We start from the raw sequence: 14,521 nt of genomic DNA, 5'->3' as shown, positions 1-14,521 counted from the left end.
TAAGATACTTGGACGACTGGCTGATTCTGGCAGACTCGGAGGCGGCCCTTCTCCGCCACCGAGACGAACTTCTAAGGTTTTGCCAGGATCTGGGGATCGTGGTAAACTTCGAGAAGTCTCAACTGCTCCCCTCTCAAGAACTGGGATACCTAGGCATGCGATTAGACACCCTAAGGCACAAAGCGTTTCCATCAGAAGAAAGGATCCAGAGACTGAGGGAGATGGCACAGGTCTTCCTCAGTCGGGAAGAGCTCCCGACGCAGTATTGGCTTCGCCTTCTCGGTCACCTCTCTTCCCTGACCCGACTGATCTCCAAAAGTCGATTCAGGATGAGATCCCTCCAGTGGCGACTGAAATCCCAGTGGAACCAACACTCCGATTCTCGGGATCACCTAGTCCGCATAGGGCTAGAGGAACAGTCGGACCTCATGTGGTGGCTGGCGGAGCCAAACCTCTGTAAAGGGGTCGATCTTCTCATCTTTCCCCCGGAATTGATGCTTTTTTCGGATGCATCAAAAGAAGGGTGGGGCGCTCACGTGCTGCACCATTACATCTCCGGCCAATGGTCCGAATCAGAAAGGTACCAGCACATAAATCTCTTAGAGATGAGGACAGCCTTTCTGGCCCTCAAAGAGTTCCACCAGGTCCTGGCGGGGCACTCCATCGTGTTGATGAGCGACAACACCACGGTAGTAGCTTATCTAAGCAAGCAGGGCGGTACCTTTTCGCAGCAGCTGTGCCATCTTGCTGTAGAGATACTCAGATGGGCAGAGGACAACTTGGTGACTATCAGCTCGCTTCATTCCGGGCAAGCGGAATGTGCTAGCAGACAAGCTGAGCAAAGCGACTCAGATAGTTGGCACCAAGTGGTCTTTGAATCCTCTGATAGCCAACAAAGTCCTGACTTTGTGGGGTTCCCCGACGGTGGATCTGTTCGCAACGGCCCTGAATTTTAGGCTCCCGTTGTACTGCTCCCCAGTCCCGGATCCCCAAGCTCTTTGGCAAGATGCTTTCCAACAACGGTGGATAAACCTGGACGCTTACGCGTTTCCCCCTTTCTGTCTGAGAAAGGTCCTCAACCAGGTACGAGCAAGCAACAACATGCAAATGACCCTCATAGCTCCGCTATGGCATCACGCAGAATGGTTCCCGGACCTTCTGCATCTCCTCACGGAGATCCCGAGGGAGCTTCCTCCACAACACGACATCCTCAAACAACCACATGCCAACATCTTCCACAAAACCGTAGCCTCGCTTCGACTTCACGCTAGCAGACTATCCAGCACCTCCTTACACAGAGAGGCTTTTCGCAACCGGTTGGGAAAAGAATGACTGGACACCTCAGGAGATCCACAGAGGCAGTCTACCAGGCGAAGTGGTCAGTTTTCTGCGGTTGGTGTTGTGGAAGGGGTATCTCTCCCCTCGATGCCTCTGTTCCAACCATAGCGGAGTTTCTTGTATACCTTCAGGAAGAAAAGCTTCTCTCGGTCTCGGCAGTCAAAGGCTACCGCTCAGCCTTGAGTCTCGCCTGTAGACTGAAAGGAGTCGATATTTCCTCCTCGGAACTTTCTTTGCTCATACGCAGTTACGAGCCTACTTGTCCTCAGATAGAGCTAAGACCTCCCCCTTGGAACGTGGTTCGGGTCCTCAGGTCTCTGAAGGGCTTCCCCTATGAACCACTACGCCAGGCCTCAGATCGCCACCTAACGTGGAAGACGGTGTTCCTGCTCGCTTTGGCTGCGGCCAAGAGAGTCAGCGAACTTCATGGTCTATCTGCTGATGTCTCCCACTCTAGGAGATGGGGAGAAGTAATCCTCAACTACGTCCCTGAGTTTGTAGCTAAGACTCAAAATCCGGGTGTACCGGACTCCAGGTTCGGCCCATTTCGGATAGAGAGAGTTCGTTTTGTAACCGAAGATCCAGACCAACTGTTACTATGTCCGGTAAGGAGTCTGAGGTGTTACTTAAAAAGAAGAGCAAAAGCTCGCCCCCGTGTACGAGCACTTTTTGTCAGCACGGGGAAGGTCAAGAGGAGGGTCACGAGGAATACTATTTCCTCCTGGATAAGGAAAGTAATCGAACGGCTCTATATCCAGATCCTCCTTTGTCCAACAGACCCAGAGCTCATGACGTCAGAGGCATTGCAACGTCTCTGGCGTTCAAGAAGAATTTTTCTGTGGCACAGGTATTGCAAGCGGGCATGTGGAAGCGTCAGATGACCTTCACAGCCCACTACCTGAAAGACGTAACCCACAGGAGCATGAAAACCTTCTCCATTGGTCCTGTGGTGGCCGCACAACAAGTGATCTAATGCCTCAGGCTCCTTGATGGACAAGTAGCAGAGGGTTGAGGGCTGAGGTTACCCGGGTTAGTCTAGGGTGAATGAAAAGAATGTCTGACTCACTTCTTTCTTTCTCCTTCTCCCCCTCTGGGGAAATAGCTCTGCAAGACCGAAGCATAGCTGACCTCACCCCTCTGCAGGTAAGAATCATTTCCCTTGTGCATCCTGAGTATGAATGAATACTTTGTTACGTCACCAATACCTCTTGAGGGAGGGTATTGGATATGTCTTAGAATCCTCGAGTTCCTACTTGGAGGCAAGCCACAAGTCTCTCTCACACAAGCTTCTGCAGGCCGCTATCAGTGAGTTACCTTGTAACTACTTTGATTTTAGTGAGGGTAGGGTTCCTACTAATTAGATCAAAATCAATTAGAAGGAACCCCGGGTCATGACCAAGGCCAGTTGGTAGAACTTCCTCCCTCCTAAGAGTAAGTCACCCTATAGATACCGAAGGTTTGTATCTGTGTCGGAACAAATAACAAATTTGGAAATAATTTGTATTTTTCCTAACATACAAACCTGGAGTTATTTATACAAACTGGCCCGCCACCCTGTCCCCCTGGAAGTCCTGCCAGAAAGCAAAAGTGGTTACTCAACTGACAGGTGTGAGTGAGCTGGATAGCTAGTCTACCCCAACCCCCTCCCGCTAACTAGCGGATGGGGTAATTATCCCTCACTAAAATTGTCTTGGCTGGTTTTCAGCGTTGCCGAAAGTAATATCCTATAAATAGCTCCAGCTTTGTATGTTTGGAAAAATACAAAATTATTTCCAAATTTGTTATATTTATTTATATTTAAAAGTGTGTATAAAACATTTTAGCTCAATTTCAGTGTACAACAGGAAAGGTATTGAAGCAAAACAGATATTCCAGGATTTTCGTTTAGCAAAACGTACTCATTGTATTTCAGGTCGTAACTTAAGATTAACCTTAGACTCTTCCAGATCCTGATATGGCAACACTCGTTCATTTTTCCTTTTCTCTTCCAGGTAGTCAACATTAGGTGTTGCAAGACGAAAGGTCAATGTAGACTTAAATACGTCGTGGTCAGTGATGGTGGCGGGGACAAGACCTGTTTCCTCATCAACACTGCGGACATGTTCCTTTTTGAATGTTGCAATGGTGAGGCATCTCTCTCTCTCTCTCTGTCTCTCTCTCTCTCTCTCTCTCTCTCTCTCTCTCTCTCTCTCTCTCTCTCTCTCTCTCTCTCTCTCTACCTGACCCCGTTCTTGCTGCCTTTCTTCCACCTTAACTATCACTCTACTTACAATGTTTTCTCCCAGTGGGACCTTGGCACTGGAGGGCTTTCCTGGCCCGAACATCCAACTCTTATGAATGAGGAATAAATTTTACAAGATATGATTTTTATATTTGTTGCCATATTATTATCATTATTATTATTATTATTATTATTATTATCTAAGACAAATAAAACTGTGTTTACATTTATGTAAGTAAATTATTGTAAAAATAAAATTTAGTAGTTTAAAAAGAAATTACAGAATAAGAATTTTTTTAATCGCTTGTTTCTCGAACTAATCGACCTTCGTCTCCCGCAGGTGTTTGACAACTGCGCTGTCACCATTATGATTTCGGTGGAACCGTATACGTTTGGACTTAAGATACAGCCGTCCAGGAGGATAAAGATAGACCGAGACACCCCAAGATGACGCCTTCTTGATCTATCTCTCCATGTTCTCGCCTACTTTCTTGCTTCGAAAATGTTAAGAAGGTGAGTGACGATCCTTGCTCTTCGTAGCTACTTAGTGTCATCCGTGTACTTTGTAGGGTACACTGTAAGCATTGCTAAATGGTTTTGACAGATTCTCTTTCTGTCACTTTTTAACTGTCTGCTTTATCTTCATTCCCAATTCCTACCCTTCACTTTTCTGTCCATCTTCTTCGATGTTTAAACATAAATACAAATTATATTCCTTTATAACTGGTGGCGGGGAAGACCCACTCGCATGTGGGTCAGCTCGACGCTCAGTTTTGTCTTCGGCTGTTTTAATCAATTTGCTTTTACTCATTCTAGATAAATGGAAAATACAAAAGAAGTTATTTTCTGAGTAAGCCGAAAATGTGTGATATGTTTTTGTGTAAACCTGCTGTATTAATCTAGTCCTTCTTGTGACTTTTTTTGTTTGTAAATCATGATTAAAAAAACACAAATGTAAAGGTAAACAGATCAACTTGAGACTATATAGATTCTTATACAGTTGATGAAGACGGTTAAGAATTTTTTTATTTATGTCTTAAATTTAATGTGTAAGACATCTATGTCTGAAAGGAAAGTTAATACACAGGGGTATATGTAACAGAAGACATCCGGTAATGGTTTGGGTGTACCTCAACACCTCCATAGAATACGAGCGCAGACGACGGTGTCTAAGACAAAGCAGGGTCTATGGGTGATGTGTAAATTCAGTTTTTGAAAATGACATAATAGAGATGGCTGAACTGGTTAACTCCCAATGAATATCTAAATAATAATTATATATTTTGCAAGAAAAGGAATTCCAGTTTGTACAGATTTTTAAATATTAAACTTAGCCGGTGAATATATAATAGCTGACGTCTCCGACGGCTCGATAGAATCCAAAAACTCGCGAGCGATTGCCATGAAGGTAGCGGGTGTGCCCACCAGCGCCGACTATCGGCCAGATACCGCATATACATGTAAACAGCTCCAGTTCTTCTCTGTCGGTTTCATCGACAAGTCGATTCCACTCGCTATTATGACCTCGAGTTTTCTACCGAATTGGTGAAGTACTTGGTTTTGGTTTTATTGCTTTCGCCGTGTTGGATTATTCAATACTATCCTCAAAAGAAATGCTTTTGAAAGGAGAGTAAAAGTGTTTTGCCCTTGCTCTTTTATCTCTGGTTTTTTCCATAGAGTAAAGATGGCCGACCCTTCCCTTAGTGTACGGAAGTGTGTTTTAGGCTTTTAGCAATTATCTTATCACGTTATAAATTGTTGTTGTTAATTATAGATTTTCCTCTATATATTTTATATCTCACCCGCCTTTATTAGGCCTCTTCGATTAGCTTTCCATTTATACTAAACATCAAGATAAATTTTATGTTTTGTTTATATGCGGCCTTACCTATTCCTCCCCTAGTCCGAGAGTAGGCGGTCCTAACTTGGAAACCGAAGTTAAACAACGTTGAGCCCATTCAACTTTTATTTTAGTTTTTATTCTCGTCCCAAGGCACTGTACGGTGAGAGATTGAAAACGTAGTCTTTATTGAACTAGTGTTTAGTCTCCTCCCCAGTCACTGATCCTTTTAACTTTATATATTTCCGTTTTATTCGATATATATGTTTACTAATTTTTGCTTGTACTAATGTGCTTACATTATACGACTCATTTCGCAATTATAACCTTTTGATGTAAGGGAGAATTGCGTGCTTCAGGTAGAAATCAGTTTTATTCATGCCTAATGTGAAATTATTGAAAAATACGATATCAGTGAAGTAAGTGCAAAAACAGAAAATCGTAGTGATAATTGCGCAAAGTGATTTTTAGTGTTGCGACCGAGGGTTCGTCTGTTCGTGCTTGTCGTTCACCTAGTCCGAAACCTCTTTCAGGCTCCCATGCTACCAGGGAGAAGTAATGTCGTAGGACTTATGGGGACGAGAGGCTTTAACCAACGAACAAACGTTCCCTCTATGGTATCGGGCGTGTCTCGCAAGATCGCCCCTACCATAAGACGAGCGAGGCTGTTTTCTCCTCGTCATCCGAAGGCTTCTCGCAAAAGAAACCTTGGAGCAAAGTTTCTAGACCCTTAAAGCGGAAGTCAGTCCCTTCAGGACAGGTCCAGCGTCCTGGCTGTAGCCATGGGGACAGCTCTGACCCTTTGCAGTCGTCGGAAGACGGTTCGCCTATTAAACGCAAGCGTAACACGGGGTCCGAGGGTCGAGGTAAAGGCAATGTTTTGCCAACACAGACGTTACCGTCGTCTCGGCCCGTTCCGACTCCCGTTGATCCTAAATGGGTTGTCCTGCAGGACATGCAGACTAAGCTTGCCTCCCTTATGGAGAAGTATGACGTTGAGCAGGTTCACGATGAACCTTCGCTTTCGAGTCGCCGTTACGCTAAACGAGACTCTGGCCGTCAGCCGCCCAAATGAGCATTTACTCGTCCTTTTGACGTTATGAAACGTGATGTCGATAGTTTGTCACGTCAGTCACGTGACTTGGATCCTCACTCGCTGCAGTCCCGTGTTGACTTTCAGCCGCTGCCGCAGCCTCGTGTTGACGTTCAGCCGCTGCCGCAGTCTCGTGTTGACGTTCAGGACGTTCGCCAACCAGCTCAGTTGCCTTGTTTTGACGTTGAGCGTCAAGCACCGCAGTCAAGAGTTGTTTTAACTGCTCAATCTAGGCAGTCAAGGCAGTCTCGACTTGACGTAGAGCGTCGTCCTCCCGCACCTGTTGTTGTTGCTGGTCAGTCCTTTAAGCAGTTACATGACGTAGCGTCCTTGACTGCTACTGATGCTCCTTTGCGTGTGGACTCTGCTTGTCAAGCATTGCCACCACGGCAGGTCTCTCCCTTGCTTGAGACTCGGCAATTGTCGGACGAGGTTCCTTCAGATGAGGAAGTTGCTGATCCCCCTCCTACTGATATTCCCTTGGGGACTCTGTCAGACGGAGAGGAGCCTAAAGCTGCTCAGCCCTCTATGGACTTTAAATAAATCATGCTGATTTTTAAGGATCTTTGTCCGCACCATTTTGTAACTGCTGCTCCTCGTTCGCCTAAACGTCAGAGTTTACACTAGGCCTAGCTACTTCGAAGCCGTTGTTTTCTAAGCTAGTGCTCTCTCGCTCTTCTAAGAGAGCTTTACGTTTGCTAGGCGACTGGTTGATCACCAGGAGGAGTTTGGGGGAGACAGCCTTTGCTTTCCCTCCTTTTAAACTGGCTTATAGAGCGAGCGTCTGGTATGTCACGGGAGAAGTTCTCGGCTTGGGAGTTCCTGCCTCTGCCCAGAGAGACTTCTCAAGCCTCATAGACTCTCCCCGGCGCCTGGCCATGAGACGCTCCAAGATTTTATGGTCGGCTTCAGAGCTAGACCATCTCCTGTTAGGAGTTTTTCGAGCGTTTGAAGTTTTGCTGTACAATTATGTCATGCATAAACAAGGCTATCAGGGATGGCTCCAATGATCTGACAGCCACGTTCTCTGCAGGAACAAGACTATCAGGGATGGCTCCAATGATCTGGCAGCCACGTTCACTGCAGGAGTACTTAAGATGTAAGTGCGCTCAATGTGTTCATTGTCAAGACAAACTTCACGATGAAGACTACCAAAGCTGTCTTGACAGCATTAAGGGAAGGCGACTGGATGGTCTCTCTCGACCTTCAGGATGCATACTTCCACATCCCGATTCATCCAAACTTTCAACTACATCTGAGGTTTGTGGACGGGAAAGTAATGTACCACTGTCGAGCATTGTACTCCGACCTCATTCCTGCTCCTCTTGTTTTTACAAGGCCCTTGCAAAATGTAGCAAGCTTTCTACATTTTTTGAGGATTCAGAGCCTCCCTTTATTTAGACGACTGGCTAATCAGGGCGTCGTCATTATATCGCTGTCTGGAGAGCCTCTAATGGACATTAGACCTAACCAAGGAGCTAGGTCTCATAGTGAACGTAGAGAAGTCGTAACTTACAGTACCCCATCCCAGACTATTCTTTTTTTGGGAATGGAGATACAGTGTCTGATTTTTCGGCCCTTTTTGTCTCCCGCAAGAATGGAACAAGCTCTGTTAAAAGTCCTTCACTTGCAAGAGAAAAACAGTTGCTCTGTAAGAGTTTGAACTAGCCTCGTGGGAACTCTTTCATCGCTGGAGTAGTTTATCTCTCTGGGGAGACTCAACCTATGCCCTTTCCGATTTCACCTAAAACATTGGAACAAGGAGAAGGGCTTAGTGAGTATCTCTTTCCCAATCTCCAACTCAGTCTAGACATGTCGGACTTGGTGGGACAGCAACATCAGACTTCGAGAAGGTCTTTCTCTTGCGATCAAGAACCCAAAAAACCACGGATCAGAAGGAACTCCATTTAAGGCAGTAACATCTCTCCTTTGGCGAGATTTGTGCAAGGAAATGAATGTCTTGGCGGACGGCCTCAGCAGAAGAGGACAAGTCATCTCCATGGAGTGGACGTTGCATAAGACTGTGTGCGAGAAGCTATGGATGACATGGGGTCAACCCACCATAGATCTTTTTGCGACTCTCTCTGACAAAGAGGCTCTCGACTTACCGTTTTCCAGTTCCAGATCCAGAGGCAGCCCACATAGACGCTTTCCTGCTGGACTGGTCTCACCTGGACGTTTATGCCTTTCCACCTTTCAAGATCCTAGACAAGGTGCTGCAGAAGTTCGCCTCTCACGAAGGGACCAGGTTGACATTGGTTGCTCCACTCTGGCACGCGAGAGAGTGGTTCACAGAGGTACTTCAATGGCTGGTAAACGTTCCAAGGAGTCTACCTTTAAGGATGGATCTCTTACGGCAGCCCCACGTAAGGAGTCTTCATCAAAGCCTCCCCGCGCTTCGTCTGACTGCCTTCAGACTATCGAAAGACTCTCAAGAGCTCGAGGATTTTCGAAGGAGGCAGCCAGAGCGATTGCGAGAGCTAGGAGAGCATCTACCATCAAGGTCTACCAGTCGAAGTGGGAAGTCTTTAGAGACTGGTGCAAGTCATCATCCATTTCCTCTTCCAGTACCTCTGTAGCCCAAATTGCAGACTTTCTCCTACATCTGAGAAATGTTCGCTCCCTCTCAGCGCCCACTATTAAGGGCTACAGGAGCATGTTGGCGTCTGTGTTCAGACATAGAGGCTTAGATCTGTCCAATAATAAAGATCTCCAAGATCTCCTTAAGTCCTTCGAGACCTCTAAGGAGCGTCGTATGGCAACTCCTGGATGGAACTTAGACGTGGTCCTAAGGTTCCTAATGTCCGACAGGTTTGAGCCATTACATTCAGCCTCCCTGAAGGATCTCACCCTCAAGACGCTTTTCTTAGTGTGCTTGGCTTCGGCTAAAAGGGTCAGTGAGATCCATGCCTTCAGTAGGAACATCGGCTTTTCTACAGATAAAGCCACATGTTCACTTCAGCTTGGTTTTCTTGGCCAAAAATGAACTGCCTTCTCGTCCTTGGCCTAAGTCATTTGATATACCTTGCCTGTCAGAGATCGTAGGCAACGAGCTTGAAAGAGTGCTGTGTCCAGTTAGAGCTCTGAAGTTTTATTTAGCTTGGACTAAATCCTCTCGAGGTGGATCTGAGGCCTTGTGGTGCTCAGTTAAGAAGCCTTCATTGCCTATGTCAAGGAATGCTTTGTCATATTTTATTAGATTTTTAATCCGAGAGGCTCATTCTCACTTGAGTGAAAAAGATCGTTGCTTGCTTAAGGTTAAGACGCACGAAGTAAGAGCTATAGCAACTTCCGTGGCCTTTAAGCAAAACAGATCTCTGCGAAGTATTATAGACGCGACCTTTTGGAGAAGCAAGACGGTATTCGCGTCATTTTACTTAAAAGATGTCCAGACTCTTTATGAGGACTGCTACACACTGGGTCCATTCGTTGCAGCGAGTGCAGTAGTGGGTAAGGGTTCTACCACTACATTCCCTTAATTCCAATATCCTTTTAATCTTCTCTTGAAATGTTTATAATTGGGTTGTACGGAAGGCTAAGAAGCCTTTCGCATCCTTTTTGATTTGGCGGGTGGTCAAATGTCATTTCTTGAGAGCGCCCAGATTAAGGGTTTTGATGAGGTTCTGTTGTATGGGTTGTCGCCCTGGATACTTCAGCTCCTGGGAGTCTTTCAGCATCCTAAGAGAATGGCTGGGCTTCGTGAGGAAAGCGGACTAACAAGGCAGAGTAATCGTTAGAGTCAGCTTCCTTACCAGGTACCTATATTTATTTGGGTTTTGTTATGATATAACTGTCAAAAACTCTAAGCATATACGCCGTAAACTGTATTAATACTGGTCTCTACCCACCACCATGGGTGTGAATCAGCTATTATATATTCACCGGCTAAGTTTAATATTTAAAAATGATATTTTGATTATAAAATAAATTTTTGAATATACTTACCCGGTGAATATATAAATTAAAGGCCCCCCCTTCCTCCCCAATAGAGACCCAGCGGGATGAGAAGAACTGGAGCTGTTTACATGTATATGCGGTATCTGGCCGATAGTCGGCGCTGGTGGGCACACCCGCTACCTTCATGGCGATCGCTCGCGAGTTTTTGGATTCGTTCGAGCCGTCGGAGACGTCAGCTATTATATATTCACCGGGTAAGTATATTCAAAAATTTATTTTATAATCAAAATATCATTTTTGTAGAAGAGACATCAACTTTGAACAATTGACTGGGGAAGGAAAACTAGAATGGTTTCAGAGTTATTTCGTAACACCATGACAGCCCCTTGAGGACCAGATTTTCAATTAAAGAGGAACAGAGAATTAGCATTTGAGGGGAATGACTCTCCCACAAGTCATGGACATTCTGACATTGAGATATCAGTTGACGTCCTTGAGGTTTGATGAAACCTGTATTGAGAGAGGGATAGAAGAGTCATTATCTATGTGTCCCTTCCCCGATTGCCATAATTTCATAAATTTGATTCTTAAGATTAGTTCACCAAACTTGTAACTGGGCTCCATAAGGCACTCGAAGAGTTAGAAGACCCAGGCCTACATGGCTTAGGAGTATGAAGTGTGAAGGAGGTGATGAATAGAGAAGTAGTGATTTAAAAGCTCAAGATAGAGACGACTGGTGAAATCTAACCGAGGCCCTTTGCGTCAATAGGTGTAGGAGGAGACGATGATCTTGGATACATTTGGAATTAACAAGGATCAAGTCTAAGGACCAAGGAAACTATTGAGAAAAGGCTTGACCAGGAGTGGCAGGTTTAGATCAAATAAGGATGTGGTATTCACTGCCAAATATTGTTATTTTTACTAGCTTACCTACAACCCTCAGAAAAGAAAGATTCTAAAAGCCTTATAAGGGCTCCAACAGGAAAAAATACCCCAGTGAGGAAAGTAAATAAGGAAGTAAGTAAACTTGATGTCTAAATATATATCTACTCTACAAAGACAGACTCATGTCAGTCTGTTCATTAAGAAATTTTCTGTAAGTTTGAAATTGAATCAAAGTCTACCTTGGCAGCTTTTTTCCTTCCTGTAAAGATATGATTTGCAAATTGACATGTGAGGACCAAGTATTTACCAAATTCTAAAATCGATCAAGACAAAATTGATATGTTTTCCTTTATGAGATACCACCGCTAGAGAGTTATTGGGTCCTTTGACTGGCCAGACAGTACTATATTGGATCCCTCTCTTTTGTCACAGCCTATTCTTTCCACATTCTCCTCTGTCCTCATGCACCTGACAACACTGAGATTACCAAATAATTCTTCACTCAAGGGGTTAACTACTGCAGTGGCTACTTTTCTCTTGGTAAGGGTAGAAGAGACTTTTTAGCTATGGTAAGCAGCTCTTCTAGAAGTTTTTATAGTATATATATATATATATATATATATATATATATATATATATATATATATATATATATATACAGTATATATATATATATATATATATATATATATATATATATATTACTGTTCTTGAAATATTTTATTTTTATTGTTTATTACCTCTCATGTAGTTTATTTATTTCCTTGTTTCCTTTCCTCACTGAGGTATTTTTCCCTGTTGGAGCCCTTGGGCTTATAGCATCTTGCTTTTCCAACTAGGGTTGTAGCTTAGTAATAATGATAATAATAATATGAAACAGATTTATTACCAAAATGTTATTCTTAATATGGTCTGCATATCTTTCAAATCATTAGAATTCAATCTAAATTGTGGGCGTTGTATTCATGATTACAAAGAAATGTAGTCTACTTTGTAGTAATGCCTTCTGATTGGAGAAGTTAATGCTTATATCCAGAAAGTTAATTCATTGTTTTAATATTCCTAGACTTAGAAATAGCTCACATATTAGATTTCAACTATGAAAATAAAACAAAATGTTTTCCTGTTCGTCACAATTTGCAAACTAGACCATTGATCCGTCGACTTTACTCACTCCAAAATATGTAAAACAGAGAATTGAGGACTTTGGTTATTATGTAGGCTGCAAAAACATAAATTAACACTTGGATACCTACAAGTACACCTTGATATTAAAAGGAATACTCTGTTACACATGTATACGTATAGATTTTGTCTACACCTTGATATTAAAAGGAATACTCTGATACACATGTATACGTATAGATTTTGTCTACACCTTGATATTAAAAGGAATACTCTGTTACACATGTATACGTATAGACTTTGTCTACACCTTGATATTAAAAGGAATACTCTGATACACATGTATACGTATAGATTTTATCTAAGTAATTAGTTGTGTTTGTGAAAAAATGTCACATTTAGATGATAGGATTTGCCCAGCGGTGTCCATCTCCTGGTGGTGAATGAAGACGAAAATCGAAAGCAATGCAAACTTTAGAAAAGTGAATAACTCTCAAGATTAATTCTTCCTAGAGTTTAGAATGATGCAGTTAGGCTTTAATGAATGGTGAAGATATTATTCAAAAGTTCAGTAATGTATAATTGCTTCTATTATCTGTAATGTCTTGTGATATTCTTAAAAACATGACTAAAGTAATTTTCTTTTTCAGATTATCGACATCAGTACGAAGTACAGGAGAAGACTTAACAACATCACCGAAGATTTATCGGGGGTATAGACGAATCCATTGACGATTTTATCAAGAATCAAGAGAGCATCGATAATTACACCTTTTCTTGATTTCGTTTCAGTGAAGTCTTGGGTTTTTTATTTGAATAAGAATAGATGTATTTTAGGTCCAAATGAAAGAATTGAATAATGCAAAATGTAAGAAGAAAATTCTACTTTGCTAATTGATAATTAAGTTTATTCTAGAGGGCTTGTGAATATATACACATACTCGTAAGGTAGAATGTCTTGTGGAATTGTGGAAGATCTGAATGAGAGAATCTCTGAAATGTATGAAAGGTTTATATAAAATTTATTTGATTCTTCTTTCATATTTACATTCTATGAATATTGTTTGTTGAAATTTATTATTTTTAGAAATGTACAGAGATGTCAGCGAGCTTACAGATTTTTATATATAAGGAATAACGTTTTTTTTTGTGTTAAGTACTGTAGTATATATTTGAAATTCAAGATATTTTTCATTGGTAAGATGTTGAAGTTTATCCAAAAGTAAATTCATTGGTGTTGAATTAGGTATAACATCCAACACAGAAGAAGGTTCAGGTCCGATTCAGCTTCTAGAGAAAAGCTACTTAGAAATATCATATGCTAACACAGGGACTTACCTCAAACTACTTTCTTAGGAGTTACCTGGAACCTCCTCTTAACCGACCAGAGTTTTTTGTAGTTTACCCTACTTCCGTTTTCTGTGATGGTAAGCCTAGGCGGAAGGATACGTGCCCTGAGGGCAATCTTGAGGCAGGCCTCATGTTAGCTTGGGTCTCGACCTTTAGTAAGTTCTCTGGTCGCGTCGTGATATCATTTTGACGCTCTCCGTATCTCAGTGCGACCCTTTGTGTCCCCGACTCTTGTGTTCCACGTGTGTTTCCTCGTGGTCCGTTGTGCTTTCCTTTGTGCTTTCGCGCTTATAACTTAATTCCCTCGTGTTTTCCCTTGTGTTTTTTAGTATTCTCTTATCATTTTCCGCTACGTTCCTGTGTCTGGCGGTATTGTGATAGTGCGTTATGGAGCATCCCCGCCGTTGTCCTGGGCCTAGGGCCGGGAAGTCGTGTGGAGCGTTCTTATCTAAGCCCGATGTGGGCCTACACTCCCTTTGTTCCTCGTGTAGGGGTAAAGTGTGCTCTCCTTCGGACACGTGTCCGGAATGTGTTTCGTGGAGTGAAGTGGCAAAACACTTGAAAATATTTTGCATGAGAAAAGAATGACTCGGGTCAAAAATTCTTTTACAATTTTGATTAAGTTCACTTATTGGTTTACTTGGCAGTTCTAAAAAGGTCGCTGGCATTCTCTGTACATTTGATGTATGTTGTATTTTATTGTATTTCATTTTTAGATTTATTATTAGCAGACGGAACACATTTTGATGTAGCAGAGATTCCATTTTAAACT

The 14,521-nt window shown here is 42.9% G+C and overlaps 1 long non-coding RNA gene across 1 annotated transcript; it reads left to right on the top strand.

Annotated features, from left to right (window-relative positions):
* The first annotated feature begins 3,328 nt into the window (after positions 1–3,328).
* Positions 3,329–14,207, top strand: LOC137633644 (uncharacterized). The gene is made up of 3 exons (XR_011042330.1): positions 3,329–3,462; positions 3,900–4,072; positions 13,050–14,207. It is a non-coding gene; the product is annotated as an uncharacterized lncRNA (long non-coding RNA).
* Positions 14,208–14,521: the final 314 nt, after the last annotated feature.

Source organism: Palaemon carinicauda, chromosome 43, assembly GCF_036898095.1.
Source record: "Palaemon carinicauda isolate YSFRI2023 chromosome 43, ASM3689809v2, whole genome shotgun sequence".
Classification (NCBI taxonomy): domain Eukaryota; kingdom Metazoa; phylum Arthropoda; class Malacostraca; order Decapoda; family Palaemonidae; genus Palaemon; species Palaemon carinicauda.
Note: the sequence above shows the minus strand (reverse complement) of the source record. Positions and strands in the feature narration are given on the sequence as shown.